Source organism: Cricetulus griseus, chromosome 6 (assembly GCF_003668045.3).
Source record: "Cricetulus griseus strain 17A/GY chromosome 6, alternate assembly CriGri-PICRH-1.0, whole genome shotgun sequence".
Taxonomy (NCBI): Eukaryota; Metazoa; Chordata; class Mammalia; order Rodentia; family Cricetidae; genus Cricetulus; species Cricetulus griseus.
In genome coordinates, this window is record NC_048599.1 from 27,148,998 (window position 1) to 27,166,502 (window position 17,505).

The 17,505-nt window shown below is 43.7% G+C and overlaps 1 protein-coding gene across 4 annotated transcripts in view; it reads right to left on the bottom strand.

Moving 5' to 3' along the window:
* The window catches only part of Tpx2 (TPX2 microtubule nucleation factor), a 46,420-nt gene extending 36,570 nt beyond the window's left edge, over positions 1 to 9,850 (bottom strand). For 2 of the 4 annotated variants that reach the window (XM_027421491.2, XM_027421489.2), the window contains exon 1: positions 9,694 to 9,849. The gene's annotated coding sequence lies outside the window, so the exon portion shown is untranslated. Of the gene's footprint in view, positions 1 to 9,483; positions 9,508 to 9,693 lie in introns of those variants that run through there. The other 2 variants (XM_027421492.2, XM_027421490.2) reach the window with 2 other exon arrangements.
* Between the last annotated feature and the right edge of the window lie 7,655 nt (positions 9,851 to 17,505).

Genomic DNA, 17,505 nt, shown 5'->3' on the forward strand with positions numbered 1-17,505 from the left:
ATTGGGTGAATTCAAAATGCAAAACCAATCCCTCACCATCCAAACATTCAGAAGTCACCACAGGACACACTGAACACTTGTTCAAATTCACCCTGAAACAAACACCAAACGAATTTTCATTTCTTCCTCAAACTTACAATTGCAGCCAGGCATGGTGGCATCATGAATGAATCACAGCACTTGGGCAGTTGGGCAGCAGGACAGCCATCAGTTCAAGGCCAATGTAAGCTACTTAGTGAATCTGAGGCCAGCCTAAGCCATCTCAGAACAAGACCTCATCTCAAAAGACAAGCAAGGAGCCAGGCATTGGTGGCTCACGCCTTTAATCCCAGCACGCGAAGGCAGAGGCAGGCGGATCTCTTCGAGTTCAAGGCCAGCCTGGTCTATAGAGTGCCAGGATAGGCTCCAAAGCTACACAAAGAAACCCTGTCTCGGGAAAAAAAAAAAGACAAGCAAGGAAAACAGATGGCTCAGTGGGTAAAGGAGCTTGCTGTGCAAGCCTGACAACCTGAATTTGATCACTAGAACCTATGGTAGAGGGAGGGAACCAACTCCTAAAATTATCCTCTGGCCTCCACACATATAACATGGTACCCATGCCCCTGACTGAACTCACAGAAATCTGCCTGCCTTCCAAGTCCTGGAATTACAGGTAGAGCAGGGTGGCCCTGAACTGAATACATAGGCAAAGCTAGCCTTCTGATTCTCCTGCCTCAGTATTGTAAGTCTAGGCTTACAGGTGTATATCCCAGCTAGTTATGATATCATTTTTGCTTGAAATATAGACTCAGACAAAAATATGCAATGTCAATCAAGCTAGGCATGTGGCCTAGACTTAATACTAGCTACTGAGGTGGTGAAAACTGGGATCACAAGTTCAAGGCCAGCCTGGGCAATAGTGTGAGACCCTGACTCAAAACAGGAAAGTACAGACAAGACCAAGTGTGGTGGCTCAGGCCTTTAATCCCCAAGCTCTGAGGCAGGCAATATCTCTGTCTCAAAACACTAAACAAGCCTCAAAAGGGGAGCTGGAGAGTTGGTTCAGTGACTTAGAATATGGGTCTCCCTTCCAGAGGACCTGGGTAGAATTCCCAGAACCCACATGGTGGTTCACAAAGGTCTGTAACTCCAGTTCTAAGGGAACAGTTGCCCTCTTTTGGCCTCCATGGGACCAGACACACAAGTGATGCACAGACATGCAAAATACTCATATGCTTAAGATAAAATTCAAACTACGAACAAAATAATATAAAAATAATAAAAATTAAAAGTACAAGAAGGATCAAGGCTAGCACAGTGCTAGGGAGTGTGAAGGAAACTCTGGCTTCCAGCCCCAGCACAGCAACAACCATTAGCCAGAACTTCTCTCAAAAGTAGGATAGTTGGTGACTTTACTTTTCCAAATTTAAGGACTTTCTTTCTAAAATATCTACTAGCTTAAAAAGACATTTAAGTTATTTAAACATTTATGAAGCTAATTTGCTAACATTTCTTTTATTCCTTTGAGTATAACTCCCCATGGATGCACACCTGCCTGTAGTTAATTTGTCTCCCCAGCCCGCCTCTTGCCTCAAGACAGCAGTCACCTTCTCAACTCTCTTCTCAACTTCTGCAGTCCTATCGACACTTCTCATTAAGAAACTGGAAGCAGCAGAAAGGCTTTTTTTTTTTTTTTTTTTTTGGTTTTTTTGAGGCAGGGTTTCTCTGTGGCTTTGGGGGTTGTCCTGGAACTAGACCTTGTAGACCAGGCTGGTCTTGAACTCACAAAGATCCACCTGCCCCTGCCGCTCGAGTGCTGGGATTAAAGGTGTGCGCCACCAACACTCAGCTCAGAAAGGCATTTTAAAGGGTTAATAAACTTTTAAAATTATCTAGCCAAGGGAGTTGGAGAGATGGCTAAGCAGTTAAGAGCACTGACTGTTCTTCCAAGGACCTGAATTCAATTCCCAGCACACACATGGCAGCTCACAAATGTCTGTGACTTCAGTTCCAGGGAATCAGAAACCTTCACACAGACATACATGCAGGCAAAACACTAAGACACATAAAATAAAAATAAATTATTTTTAAAAAAATTTTGGAGCCGGGCGTTGGTGGCGCACGCCTTTAATCCCAGCACTTGGAAGGCAGAGGCAGGCAGATCTCTGTGAGTTCGAGGCCAGCCTGGTCTACAAGAGCTAGTTCCAGGACAGCCTCCAAAGCCACAGAGAAACCCTGTCTCAAAAAACCAAAAAAAAAAAAAAAATTTGGGCAGGCAGTGGTGGTACACGCCTTTAATGCCAATACTCAGGAGGCAGAGGCAGGGGGGATCTCTGTGAGCCTGATCTACAAAGTGCTAGGACAGCCAGAGCTGTTACACAAAGAAACCCTGTCTTGAAAAAAAAAACTTAAATTTTTATATATATTCATGTGTATGAGTATTTGGCCAGCATTTATGCATGCATGTGTTCATGTATATGCACCACATGTGCCCTAGGAGGTCACAGGTCAGAAGAAGGCACTGAATCCCAAAACTGGAGTTTCAGATATTGTGAAGTACCAAGAAACACTGTGACCCTCCAGGTAAAGCAGGAGCTTACAGAGGTCAACTGATAATGGCGTTTTGACTCAAGTCCAACTCCCAGTGGGTTCAGTGAGTCCCTAAACTCATCTTGTAGTTATTCCCACAGCCCCAGAAATTACAACTGGGATAGATATACTAAGATGGAAAAATTCTCACATTGGAGTGAGAGTGTGGGCTATTATGGTTGGAAAGACTAAACAGAAGCCTTCAGTTACTTCTACCAGGAAAACAGTGAATCAAAAACAGTATCACATTCCTGGAGGAACTGCAGAAACCGGTGCCTACCATCAAGAGCAGAGGCTCCCACCACATAATGAATCATGGAGAATGTTCAAAAGTTGACTATTGAAAACTCAATCAAAAAGCCAGGCTGAGGGGGGCAGGGTACATCATTGACCCTAGCCCTCAGGAGGCAGAGTCAGGGGGATCTCTTGAGTTTGAGGCCAGCCTGGTCTATAGAGTGAACTCCAGGACAACCAGGGCTATACAGGGAAACCCTGTCACGATAAACAGAAGGAAAAAAAAGCAAGAAAATTCAATCAAGTAGTGATTCTGATGGCAGCTGCTGTATCAGATGCAGTGTTCCCACTTGAACCTTTAGCAGGTTAGCACACCCCTGCTACACAGTATGCAGGCATTGATCTAGCAAATGCCTTTTTCCCAGGACCTGCCTATAACCACCAGAAGGAACTTGCTTTCAGTTGGCAATGCAAGCAGTATACCTTTATAGTTTTACCTCATGGATACAGTTAACTCTCCAGTCCGGTCTCATAACTTCTGTCTCTTCCACAAAATATCACATTGCTGCACTGTACTGACACCATTATGTCAATTGGACCACGTGAGCAGGAGAGAGCAACCACTTTGAACTTGTTGGTAATACATATGCACATCAGAGCATAGGAAATAAATCCAACCAAAAAAATTTTTTTTTGGTTTTTCAAGATAGGGTTTCTCCATGTAGCCTTGGCTGTCCTGGAACTTATTCTGTAGACCAGGCTGGTCTTGAACTCACAGAGATCCTCCTGTCTCTGCCTCCTAAGTGCTGGGGTTAAAGGCACTCTCCACTACTGCGGGGCTAATCCAAACAAAATTTAAGAGCCTTCTATCTCAGTGAAATTCTTAAGAGTTCAATGGTGCAAGGCATGCAGAGATATTCCTTCTAAGGTGAAAGATAAGTTATTGTACCTTAACCCCTCCCACCACCAGAAAGACGCACAGTTTAGTGGGCCTATTTGGATTCTGGAGATAGAACACTGCTCACTTGGGTGTGTTATTCTGATTCTCATACCAAAGATTTCTAGCTTTCAGTAGGGCCTGGAACAGGAGAAGGTTCTCCAACAGGTCCAGTCTGCTGTGCAGGCTGCTCTAACACTTGGACCCTATCATCTAGCAAACCTGATGGTACTTGAAGGATGCTGTTTGGAGCTTTTGGCAGGCCCCTATAGATGAATCACTCGAGACCTTCGGGGATTCTGGAGAAAGGCTTTGAGAGACCTGCTATTGGGCCTTAGTGAACATTGAAAATTTGGCAATGGGCCATCATGTGACCTGAGCTAGCCATCAAAAGTTGAGTGTTATACAGCTCAGCAAACCATAAAGTAGGACATGCACAGCAGCAATCTATTATTAAATAGAAATAAGTAGTATATATGTGATTGGCCAACCAGGTCCTGAAGGCACAAGCAAGTTACATGAAAAAGTTGTACAAATGCCTATGGTTTCTTCTCCCCTTACAATGCCATCTGCTGCCAAGCGTGCACCTACAGCCTCATAACCAGTTGACTGAGGAAGAGAAGACTAGGGCCTGCTTTACTGGTGGTTCTGCACATTATTCAGGCACCACCCAGAAGTAGACAGCTGCAGCATTACAACCCCTTTCTGGAGCCATGCAAGGCACTGTCGAAAAGAAATCTTCACAGTGGGCTTTACTTTGGGCAGTAGTCATGGTCACACATTATGTTGGGAAGGAGAAACAGCTAGACATACAATTGTTCTCTGATTCATAGGCTGAAGCCAATTGCTGGATGATCAGGGACTTGAAAAGAACATGATTATAAAATTGATAAGAAAGATATCTGGGGAAGAATTTTGTGAACAGATTTCTCCAAACGGGTAAAGGATATGAAGATACTTGTGTCCCATGTAAATGTTCACAAAAGGTGACTTCAGCTAAGGAGTTCAATAATCAAGGAGATAAGATGACCCATGCTGTGGATAGTCACACTCTTTCCCCAGCCATTCCTATCATTGCCCAATGGGCCCAAGAACAAAGTGGCCATGGTGATAGATATGGGGGCTATGCATGGGCTTGACAGCATGGACTTCCATTCACCAAGGCTGACCTGGCTACAACTGCTGCTGAGTGCCAGATCTGCCAACAGCAGAGACCAGCACTGAGCCCCAGAGATAGCACCATTCTCTGCAATGACCAGACAGTGACCTGGTGGCAGCTTGACTAAATTGGACCACTTCCTCCATTGAAAGGATAGCATTTGTCCTTATTAAAGTAGATACTAATTCTGGTTATGGATTTGCCTTTCCTGCATGTACCGCTTCTACCAAAACCATGATCTGTTGATTACAGAATGCCTTATCCACTGTCATGGTGCTCAACACAGTTTTGCTGCTGATTATCACACTGCACAGCCAGAAGTGCAACAGTGGGCCCACAATCACGCAATCCACTGCACCATGTTCCCCACCATCTGGTGGCCTGACAGAAAGATGGAATGGCCTTTTGAAGAAAGTGATAGTACCAATTAGGTGGCAGCAGCATGGAGGGTTGGGGCAGGATTCTCCAGATTTGAATCAGTGTCCAATATGTGGTAGTTTTTCCCATAGCCAGGATTCAAGGGTCCAGGAATCAAGGAAGTGGAAAGGTAATAGTTCCACTCACTATCACCCCTAGTAACTAGGAAAATTTTTATTTCCTGCTCCCTCAGCCTTAAATTCTGCTGATCTACAAGTTTTGATTCCAGAGTGGGTAGCACTCCTGCCAGGGGCCACAACAAATATTCCACTGAACTGGAAGTTCAGATGTTCCCCTGGCCACTTTGGCTAAGAAAGGAATAACAGTGTCAGGACGGGGTGATTGATTCAGATTACCAAGGGGAAATTGAATTGTTTTTCCATAATGGAGGTAAAAAAGATTTTTCTGGAGTACAGGGGATTCTTTAGGGCATCTCTTGGTGCTACCATATCCTGTGATTAAAGCCAATTGGAAACTACAACAATCTATCCAGACAGGATGAAAAAGGGCACAGACCCTTCAAAAATGGAAGTTATGGGTCACTCCTCCAGGAAAAAGGCCAAGAACTTACTGAAGGTGGAGGAAATACAGGATGGTTATTAGAGGTAGGTAGTTATAAATACCAGCTAAGGCTTCGTGATCAATTGCAGAAATGAGGATAATTGACATGAGTGTTTCTGTCATATTTTGTTTTTGTACAGATTGTATTTTCTTTCCTCAATTTCTTTATCATGCAATGCAGCATCAATTAAAAGAATTATCAGTGTCGGGCATTGGTGGCACATGCCTTTAATCCCAGCACTCCAGAGGCAGAGGCAGGTGGATCTCTGTGAGTTCGAGGCCAGCCTGGTCTCCAGAGCAAGTGCCAGGATAGGCTCCAAAAGATACCAAAAGAATCTTAATGTCCCTCAAGGGACATTGCCATCTATTCTAACATTCATATTGCATTTGTGGTTGTATGTTGGATAGTTTCATCATGTCAGGTGTGTTTATAACCTGCTTATTATCATTTGGAAATTAATCATAGCATATATGATTGTGTGCCAAGTTGACAAGGGGTCAACTTGTGATGGCTATTGGTTGTCAACCTAATTACATGTAGAATTAACTAAAACCCAAGCAGCTGAGTAAACCTGTGAAGGATTTTTTTTCTTAATTAAATCATTTGAAATGGGAAGACCCACTTTTAGACAGAATCTCTTGAGGTGGGAAAATACACCTTTAATCCAGATCTTTTTGGGGTGGGATCCACCTTTTAATAAGGGCCACACCATGCCGGGCGTTGGTGGCCCACGCCTTTAATCCCAGCACTCGGGAGGCAGAGGCAGGCAGATCTCTGTGAGTTCGAGGCCAGCCTGGTCTACAAGAGCTAGTTCCAGGACAGCCTCCAAAAGCCACAGAGAAACCTGTCTTGAAAAACCAAAAAAAAAAAAATATATATATATATATATATGGGCCACACCTTCTGCTGGCAGCCTATATAAAGGACTTGGAAGAAAGATTGCTGTCTTTGCCTGCTTGCTCTCACAGGTAAATTCCTTCTCTGGCACTAGAGCCTACTTCTTCAAGATTCTGAGGACCAGCTAAGACATCCAGCCTCATGGACTGAATAACTCCTGGATTCTTCCTCTGGTAGACAGTCATTGTTGAATTAGCTGGGCCACAGCCTGTAAGCCATTTTCTAATAAATCCCATACATATATCTCCAGTCTATAAATTCTGTTTGTTTAGAGACCCTCACTAATACAACACATTTCTATTTATGTTTAATTCCATCTTTTTCTTATAAAGAGGACCTTGGGCTTTATATATCTCTGTCTCAAATACAAATCTATCTACATAATAACTCAGGCTAAGGGACTGGAGAGATGGCTCACCAGATTAAGAGCACTAGTGTTCTTTCTTAGAGGTCCTGAGTTCAATTTCCAGCAACTATGTGGTGGTTCACAACCATTTATAGTGGGATCTGATGAATAAAATAAATAAATTAAAAAAAAACCCTCAGGTTAGTCAATCACACCATTATCAATTCTGCTTCCTAAACTATACCATGGCAAAAATAGTAAGTTTGTGAAAGGATATGTAATTTCTCCTGTTCCTCTCCCAAAAGTTTAAAACAAAACAAAACAAAAAGTCTTTTTAAATATATTTTAAAGGGAAGAAGTTAGTTACACAGGTTTACACTGTAGGAAACAAATCCAAGAAAAGCTATAAGAAAAAAATATATAAAGGAAATATAAAATTCAGTACTACTTTTCCATATAACTTTCTCTTGAACAAACTTAATTATACTTAATATGATGAGAATTTTGTTCTAACTCCAACATTAGCATAGACCTGGCCAAAAGAATGCTTTTATTGAGCTAGGCAGTGGTGGTATATACCCTTAATCCCAGCACTTGGGAGGCAGAGGCAAGTGGATCTTGAGTTGGAGGCCAGCTCGGTCTATATACAGAGTGAGTTCCAGGACAGCCAGTGCTTCACAGAGAAACCCTGTCTTGAAGCAGGGGAAAAATGCTTTTATTTACATACTAGAAAACCTCAAATTTGCCAACCTACTTAGTATGTTCCAGTATTTTTCACACTTACTATTTGCTGTCAACTTAGTAGGACCTTCCTATCCATCCAGTTCAATAGAATGCAACCTGGCCGTTCTCATCCCGCCTAGCCAAACCCTGCTTTTCAAGAAAGAGTCAGCTTATATCCCACACACTTCAGAAATCCAACCTTTCCTGTATTAAGTCTCATCCATCTCCTTCACCTCTAAATTGCCAGAATCCTTACAAAACAAAAACATTTTTTTTATTTATATAACAGTAACTTCCCCAGTTTGTCTTGAAAATAAAATTGGTAGAGTTCTTGTTTAGCACACACAAACACCTGGGCACTGAGTCCCGAGCACCTAGTGTGGTAATGCAAACCCAGCACTCCGGCATGAAGGAAGGAGGATTGGGAGTTTAAGAATAGCCTATGCTACACAGCTTCTTTCAGGCCCATGCTGGGCTACAAGACCCTATCTCAACAGTAATCATCATTATTATTATCAGACACACAAAAAGGACAGAGTACCCCAGCTACTCCCCCCACCATTAGCACTGGGTTCAGACCCTAATACCACACTAACACACAAACAAAGAATCAACCATTTTGTCCTCAGGTATACTAAAAACCCTTGACTATATCATGTATCTGTATACATACAGTATCTAACATCAACTAACCTAAGCACACAATATACTCTCAAAGGCCAACGGGTTGGTGCAGTTAGCTAAAAGTCACAAAAATTTTAAACCAAAAATGACAACCTGATACTACTGAACAGACACTTTTAAATCAACAAATGGTCCACAGCATGATTGGGGGGGTGGCGCTTGACAGGTGGTGTAATACACGGAGGCTAGACACAAAAATATTCTTATTAGCCAGGCATAGTGGCACATGCCTTTAATCCCAGCATTGAGAGGCAGAAGCAGGCAGATCTTTGTGAGTTTGAGGCCAGCCTGGACAACATAATGAGTTCCAGGACAGCTAAGGCTATGTGGAGAGACCCTGTCTCAAAACAACAAAAGGAATATTTTTACTATAGTAGCAAATAGTTCTTTAGTAACTTGTATTTTTTTAATGAGAAAAAGTCAAATAAAGGCAAAGGATGTGAAGATACAAAATAAGGATAAGCCTGGAAGTTGGAGGGGAGAGCAAGCAGAAATAGTTTGGTGGGAGTCTTTGCTACTGAGAAAATTATATGCGATTACAAATCAAGAAAAAGGGGGTACGCCCAACTATATGATCTGGGTCACAACTTTCCTTCCCCTCCAACCTATAAATGTCCCAGGAAAGGAAGATAAAGAGGCAGAAAGAATAAATTGATTAATGAATGAATTAATGCCTGAATACTTATAATAAGGATAACATAAAACGAATTTTATATCCCAAACAGAAGACAATCAAAGTGGAATTAAACTCTGCCTCAACCATGTTGGCAGAACACCAAATTTACTTTCCTATCTCAGACAAAAGCGGTTGGTGGCGATCACATCTCTTCTCTACAATGCTACTTAATGGCAGGGCTATTTCCACCCACTTGGCCTCAGGTTCCTTCCTTAAAGAGCGCTTCATGCAAAGTGTAATGTAGAGATTGGAGAGCAGTGCTAGCACGAACAGTAGTTACCATCTAGGGCCCGACAGCCTGGAGCAGCCTCTGCTCCGGGATTCCCACGAATTCCGACTCCGAGTCGGAGGCTCTAGGCAAAGCCCAGTCACCGAAGGCCGCGCGCCGCCTAGGCTGTCAGGGCCTGCCCGGAGGATCCCTTCCCTCTCGGAAAACTGGAGGAATGGCTCCCGGGGCACCGCTGCTCCCCCTCACCTTCCCACCACTTACCCGGCTTATCCTTGCACCAACTCTAAGAAGCCAGCACTGCCCGTCCGCCTCGGAGCCCAACCGGTACGGTTGAAAATTTGAACTCAGGAACCCGGTCGAACGCACCAATCAGAGATCCGGGAACAGACAAACCCCGCCCTCTGATTGGCCTCAGAAAAATGCAGCGACGCCGGAAGTTAGGAGGCGGGACCAAGCTGACAACTGGCTTCAGGGAAATGTAGTCTCTTGCACGTATGGGCGCTCATTGAAACTCTACTACAAAACCCAGAATCCTCTGCTCCCTATTTGGTTTTGTTTGCGGTTGGGATGGGGTGCGAGGTTGTTTTGCTTTGAGAGGGCCTCTTGGAGCCCAGGTTTGCCTGAATCCTCTGTGTGACTGAGGATGACTTTAAACTATTTATCCTCCTGCACCCCCCACTTCCCAAATGCAAGGATTTCAGCTGTGTATCATCATGCTAGGCTTGTTCCGACTTAATTGGGAGAATTGGTACTAGACGGAGACCATTTAAGTAAATAGCGGTTAAATACATAACGCATCCTAGACCTATCTGAATTCACGGAAGGAAATTTTTTTACTGGTTTGGTTTGTGTTTTGTTTTGTTTTTAGGGGGGGAGAGTCCGAGACAGCGTTTCTCTGCATAACAGCTCTGGCTGTTCTGGAACTCACTCTGTAGACCAGGCTGTGCTCAGACTTAGAGATCCGCCTTCTTCTGACTCCAGAGTGCTGGGATTAAAGGCGTGCACCATCACACCCAGTCTGTTTTTAAAGGTTATTCTCTCCATATTTATTTATTGTGTTTCCCACAAGGAACCCAATGTGTTAGCCCTGGCCTTTGATCCCAGCACTCAGAAGACAGAAACAGGTATGAATCTCTGTACATTCTAAGCCAGTCTGGGTGCACAGTAAGTTCTAGACCAGCCAGGGCTCTAAAAAGAGACCTTGTCCCAAAAAACCAGACAGACAGACAGAAGGCCACAGCATCCTGCAGGCAGCACACACTTCCTTCCAGCTCTCCTCTGCAACTGTGGGTCTCCATATTCTGTCCAGTCCCAGACCTGCTCCAATGTAACTGGCTAAAAGCAAAGATTCTATGATTTCTTCTTTTCTTTTAAATTCAACTATATCACTGTCTTTAATGCTCATTCCTGTGTTTTAAAAGAGAAGACAAAGGCTGAAAAAAGGTTGAGGAATAAGCTGGGCAGTGATGGCTCATGCCTTTAATCTGAGGCAGGCTGATCTCTGAGTTCAAAACCAGAATGACCTGCAGCATGAGTTCCAGGACAGCCAGGGCTACACAGAGAAACCCTTTCTCAAAAAAAAAAAAATGGTGGGGGGCAAATATGAGTTATGTACAATGATCTATATAGCATTTTATACATGTATAAAAGGCATAATGAAACACAGGTGGGGGAGGGAGCTAGGAGAATGAGAAGGGAAGAAGAGAAGGGATGCAGAGGACATGAGGGAGCAGAAAGGTTGAGTCAGGGGAAGAATAGAAGATAACAAGAATGGAGATACCATAATAGAGGGAGACATTTTAGGTTTACAGAGAAATCAGGCACTAGGGAAATGTCTGGAGATCTACAAAGATGACACCAGCTAACAATCTAAGCAACAGAGGAGAGGCTACCTTAAATGCCCTCCCTGATAATGAGATTGATGACTGACTTATATACCACCCAATAGCCCTCATCCAGCAGAGAAGGACAAGTGATGAGCAAAGGGGTCCAGACCAGGCTGGTGAAACCCACAGAAACAGCTGACCTGAACACCGGGGAACTCTTGCTCCCCAGACTGATAGCTGGGATACCAGCATGGGACTGATCCAGACCCCAGGAACATGGGTATCAGTGAGGAAACCTCAGAAATCTACAGGACCTCCTGTTGTAGTTCAGTACTTATCCCTAGCATAGGTGTGGACTTTGGGAGCCCAATTCACATAGAGGGATACTCCCTGAGCCAAGACACACGGAGGTGGGCCTAGGCCCTATCCCAAAGGATATGACAAACTCTTATGACCCCCCCCCATGGAAGGCTTCACCATCCCTGGGGAGCAGAAAGGATATGTGATAGGTAGGGTGTTTGTTAGGGGAGGTGGTAGGGGAGGAGGGGAGGGAGAGGGAACTGGGATTGACATGTAAAACAATCTTGTTTCTAATTCAAATTTAAAAAATGAAAAAAAGGAATTTTACTATAAAAAAAGAAACAGGTTATATACTAACTAAAAATTAAAGTTTGAGTAAAGTGATAACGTAAAGTTGATAAAGATAACGTAAGTGAAGGAGATAGTATTGGAACGTTCTTTGCATGTGTGTATGTGTGTACAAGTGTGCAGAGGCCAGAGGTCAACCTCAGGTGTCTTCTTCAATGGCTCTCCACCTTATTTTCTGAGGAAGGGTCTGTCTCTGAACCTGGAACTCACTGATTCATCTGACCTGGCTGGCAAGCCCCAGACTGTCTCCATCTCCCCAGTACTGAAATTATAGATGCTTATTTCTGTACATATGGGTGCTAGGGATTGAACCAGCACATGCAACAAGCACTTTACTGACAGAGTTAATTAGGCAATTAGAAAAATACTATCAAAAGGAATTTTTTAAGATTTATTTATTTATTTATCATGTGCAGCGTTTTGTCTGCATGTATGTCTGCAGGCTAGAAGAGGGCAGCAGGTCTCACTACGGATAATTCTGAGCCATCATGTGGTTGCTGGAAATTGAACTCAGGACTTACTGGAAGAGTAGTCAGTGCTCTTACCTGATATGCCATCTCTCCAGCCCCCAAAAGGAATTTTTAAAATACTCTATGTATTTATTTAAGACTATGTCTTGCTCTCCAGCCCAGCTGGCCCCACACCCAGGATCACAGCAGCCTACAGAATGAGAAAGTATCTTTACCAATTATAAATTTGATATAGAGTTAGCACCTAGAACACATAAAAAATTTTAAAAAGTTGAACATCAAGAAAACAAATAACCCAACTAAAAATTGATACAGAACTAAGTAGAGAATTTTCAAAAGATGAAACATAAATGACCAAGAAACACATTAAAGCAATGTTTAAAGTCCTTAGTCTTCAGGGAATTTCCAATTAAAACTACTTTGAGGTTTCTTCTTACCACAGTTAGAATGTCCAAGATCAATAAAAACTATGACATCACATGCTGGTGAGATGTGGGGAAAACACTCATTCATTGTTGATGGGAATGCAAATTGGTACACTCTTTATGGAAATCAGTGTGGTGGTTCCTCCGGAAACTGAGAATCAATCTACCTCAAGCTCCAGCTAGCTATACCACTCTGTGATATACCCAAAGGACTCTACATCCTTCCAAAGAAATAACTTGCTCATCCATGTTCATTGCTACTCTATTCATAATATTCTATTCTAGTCAGGAATTGGAAACAGCCTACATGTCCATCAACTGATGAATGGATAATGAAAATATGATACACTTATACAATGGACTATTATTCAGCTGTTAAGAAAAATGAAATTAGGCCAGGTGTGGTGGTGCCTTTAGTCCCAGTACTTCGGAGTCAGAGGCAAAAGGATCTTTGTGAGTTCAAGGCCAGCCTGGTCTACACACTGAGTTAGGACCACCAGCAGCATCCGAATTCTGCCACATTCTGCCAAGTGTGGTCCACGGCTACAACTTCAAATGGTATCTGTTCCTGTGGTTGACTGAACTGTTTGGGATGGATTAAAGGTGTGGCCTTATTGGAGGAGGTGTGTCACTGGAGTCAGTCTTTGAGGTTTCAAACATTCTATTCCCAGTGTCCACTCTTGCTATTGCTTTAGCTGACTGCTGCCATGCCTTCAGTCCACCATCGTAGACTCTAACCCTCTGAAACTATAAGCCCAATTTTTGTTTTGTTTTTTAAGACAGGGTTTCTCTGTGTAACAGTCCTAGCTGTCCTGGAACTCACTGTGTAGACCAGGCTAGCCTGGAACTCACAGAGATCCGCCTGCCTCTGCCTCTGCCTCTGCCTTTAATCCAAGTGCTGGGATTAAAGGAGTGCGCCACCACCTCCCTGCTATGTAAGCACAATTTACCTCTTTGTTTTGTTTTGTTTTTAGAGACAGGGTTTCTCTGTGTAGCTTTGGAGCCTATCCTGGCACTTGCTCTAGAGACCAGGCTGGCCTTGAATTCACAGAGATCTGCCTGCCTCTGCCTCCCCAATTTACCTCTTTTTTATAAATTGCTTTAGTTATGGTGTTTTATCAACAATAAAAGCCCTAACTAATACAATCCCATTAACAGATTTTTGGGACACCAAACAGCTTCCCTAGGATCTCTCCACACCAGCATATCACAAGGTAACAAAGGCTGCAGCAGAATCTCCTAGCCTTTTTAAGTAGGATGGGAAGTGGCAATAGGTCCCAAGATGGCAGACAGATCAAGTTCTTTCCCTAATTTTTAAGATTTGTTTTTAATTGGGCATATGGGTTGGGTGTGCACATATGAGTGCAGGTGCCTTGAACTGGAGTTACAGGTGGTTGTAAGCCACCCAGAAGGGATGCCAGAAACTAAAGTGGGAAATTACCAATACGGAGCCAAATAGAAATATAAGGGTATTTAATAGGGAAAAGCCTTACTTACAGAGCGACCTAGCCAGCTGGTGCAGCAGCAGTCTATTCAGCAAGCCAAAAAGTGAAACTAAAAGTGAAATCCACCTGAACCTCTCACTCTACGTCACCCTGACCACGCCCTCACAGGCATGCACACCCCTAAGCGGGCAGCTTCTCCTACAATTCCCCTTTTAGTCTAAAAGAGGATTAAAACTTAACAGTGTAAAGTATCCAAAATTAACAATCATAAAGGTGAAATATAGGAAAGATTTATCATAACACTAAACCTGAGTCCTTTCCTCAAGAGCAGCACATGGTCTTAACCACTGCTGTGATTTGGATGGGAGATTTGAATACTTGGTCATTAGGGAGTGGTGCTACTTGGCAGGGACTAGGTGGTGTGGCCTTGTTGAAGGAAGTATATTACAGGGAGGGGGGTGTTAAATGCTCAAGCCAGACCCAATGTCTTTCTTTTCAGTAGCCTGCCAATCAGGATATAGAACTCTCAGCTACCTCTCCAGCACCATGTCTGTCTGCTTTCCACTGTGCTTCCTGCCATCATGATAACGGACTAAACCCCTGAAACTGTAAGCCAGCCCCAGTGAAATGTTTTCCTTTATAAGAGTTGCTGTGGTCTAGCCGGGCAGTGGTGGCTCACACCTTTAATCCCAGCACTCAGGAGGCAGAGGCAGGTGGATCTCTGTGAGTTCGAGACCAGCCTGATCTACAAGAGCAAGTTCCAGGACAACCCCCAAAGCCACAGAGAAACCCTGTCTCGAAGGGAGAAAAAAAAAAAAAGAGTTGCTGTGATCATGGTGTCTCTTCACAGCAATAGGACACTAAATAAGATAAATATTGATCCATCCCTCCAGACCTCATCAAGGATTTTTGTTTTGTTTTAAGACAGGGTCTCACTATGAAGCCCTAGCTGGCCTGGAACTGGCTGTGTAGACCAGGCTGGCCTCAAACTCACGAGATCTGCCTGCCTCTGCCTGAGAATTAAAGGTGTGAGCCACTATGCCTGGCCCTTCATTAAGTTATTTTTGTCTGGTTGGTTGGTTGTTGTTTTTGTTTTTTGAGACAGGCTTTCTCTGTGTAGCTCTGACTGTCCTGTAACTCACTCTGTATCTGTTGACCAGGCTGGCTTCCAACTCAGAGATGTGCCTGTCTCTGCTGGGATTAAAGCCAGCACCCAACCCAACATCATTGAGTTCTTATTGTAAGCACTTCCCATGATCATTTTCCTATAAATAAGCGAAGCACAGTTGCTACTTTGACTTCCTAACTGGCAGCTGCTGGACTCTTCCCTCCTGCTCTGGCTTCCTTGAGTAAAAGAACTGTCAGTCAAATGAGCAGACCAGCAGTTCTGAACACTACACAGAAGCCATCAGGAGATGATAGGACTGTGGTCACAACTGCTTACCCTGGTTCCTGAAGGCAGTTTTTGCCAGGGCTGTTTTGTACCAGACATTTTGCTATTACAAGCCTCAGTGAACTCTAGATGACTCTGTATCCATTCCCACCTAGGCCAGAAGATCACCACCCCTGGGGGTCTAGCAGAGGACCTTCTGTGACTGCACTGAAGAAGCACACTGTGATTGGTTCAAACACTCCTTCTTCTGGCCATAGAAGCAAACTGCCCATGCTCAGTGAGTGGACTGGAAGATACCCCCTCACTGGTGTTCCAACTGTGGGCCTATAAGAGGCATTTCTTGAATAGTCTTTTCTTGTCTACTTTGAGTAGTGTGGACTCAGCTGGCGACACAGAATGAAGCAACAGAGACAGCATCACAGCAGCAATCGCAGAGGCAGTGGCGGAGCAGTCACAGCAACAACTGAACAGCCCACAGGCCAAGGTGTAAAAGCAGCCAGGTCACCAGCTGCTCAACAGCTGAAGAAGCAACTGAGTAGTCCAAGAGTCTGGTGTGTGGCTCGTGCCTGTAATCCAAGAACCTGGAAGGTAGAAGTAGGAGGATCAGGAGTTCAAGGCCAGCTTTGCCTAATGACTTTGAGTCCAGTCTGGGGTATCTGAGACCCTGTCTCAAACAAACAAAGACAACATCAACAAGAGAGAGAAACACAGAGAGGAAAAAGAAAGGCTCTAACAGTAGAGAGACAGCAGGGGAGGGAAGAGAGCTGAGAATGAAGGGAAAGAAAAGGCTGTACAGAGTCAGAGGAGAGACTGCACATCCTGGTTGCTGGAAGAGTTCCAGACAGCAGTGATGTCTTTGGAGCCAAATGTCTCAGACCCCAAGCCAAGAGCTGTGACAATGGCCAGTGTCAAGGGCTAAGAAATCTTCCTAGACCTACACAGCCATAACGCCCTATGCTGTCAAGGATTGAGCCATCTGTATGGTTTGGACCTGCCTGAAAGCTGCAATGTCAGCCATAGCAAATGGCTAAGGTATCACTTTTTTTCCTAGGCCAACACATGGGTGTAACATTTGTACTGCTGAAGCCTACCCAGAGCCTGAATGAGAACAGTACCATGCAAATATACTACCCAGTAAATACAGACAGAAGCCAGAATGTATATAAGAGAGGAGGAGGAGGAGGAGGAGAAGGAAAAAGAAAAAGAAGAAGAAGAAGAAAGAAGGAAGGAAGGAAGGAAGAAGAAGAAGAAGAAGAAGAAGAAGAAGAAGAAGAAGAAGAAGAAGAAGAAGGGAAGGAAGGAAGGAAGGAAGGAAGGAAGGAAGGAAGAAAGAAAGAAAGAAAGAAAGAAAGAAAGAAAGAAAGAAAGAAAGCATCTGGGAAGGGTATAGAGAGTTGGCTTCCTTGCAGAGGCAGATCTCTGTGAGTTTGAATCCAGGTGGTCTACAGAGTGAGTTCCAGGACAGGCTTCAAAGCTACAGAGAAACCCTGTTTTAAAAAACAAAAACAAACAAAAGTCATCTGAGAAAAAGTCATCTGAGAGATGGCTTCCTCCCTCTCTTCCAGAGGACCTGAATTTGACTCCCAGTGCTTATGTCAGGTGGCTTATGACCACCACCTACCTATCCCTTCTTTGGCAGACAAATAGACTAGTGGATTCCTTTTGTTTTTTTGTTTTGTTTTTGTTTTTTTAAGATTTATCTATTATGTATACAGTGTTCTGTATATAGTGTTCTGTGTGAAAGTCAGAAGAGGGCACTAGATCTCACTACAGATGGTTGTGAGCTACCATGTGGTTGCTGGGAATTGAACTCAGAACCTCTGGAAGAGCAGACAGTGCTCTTAATCTCTGAACCATCTCTCCAGC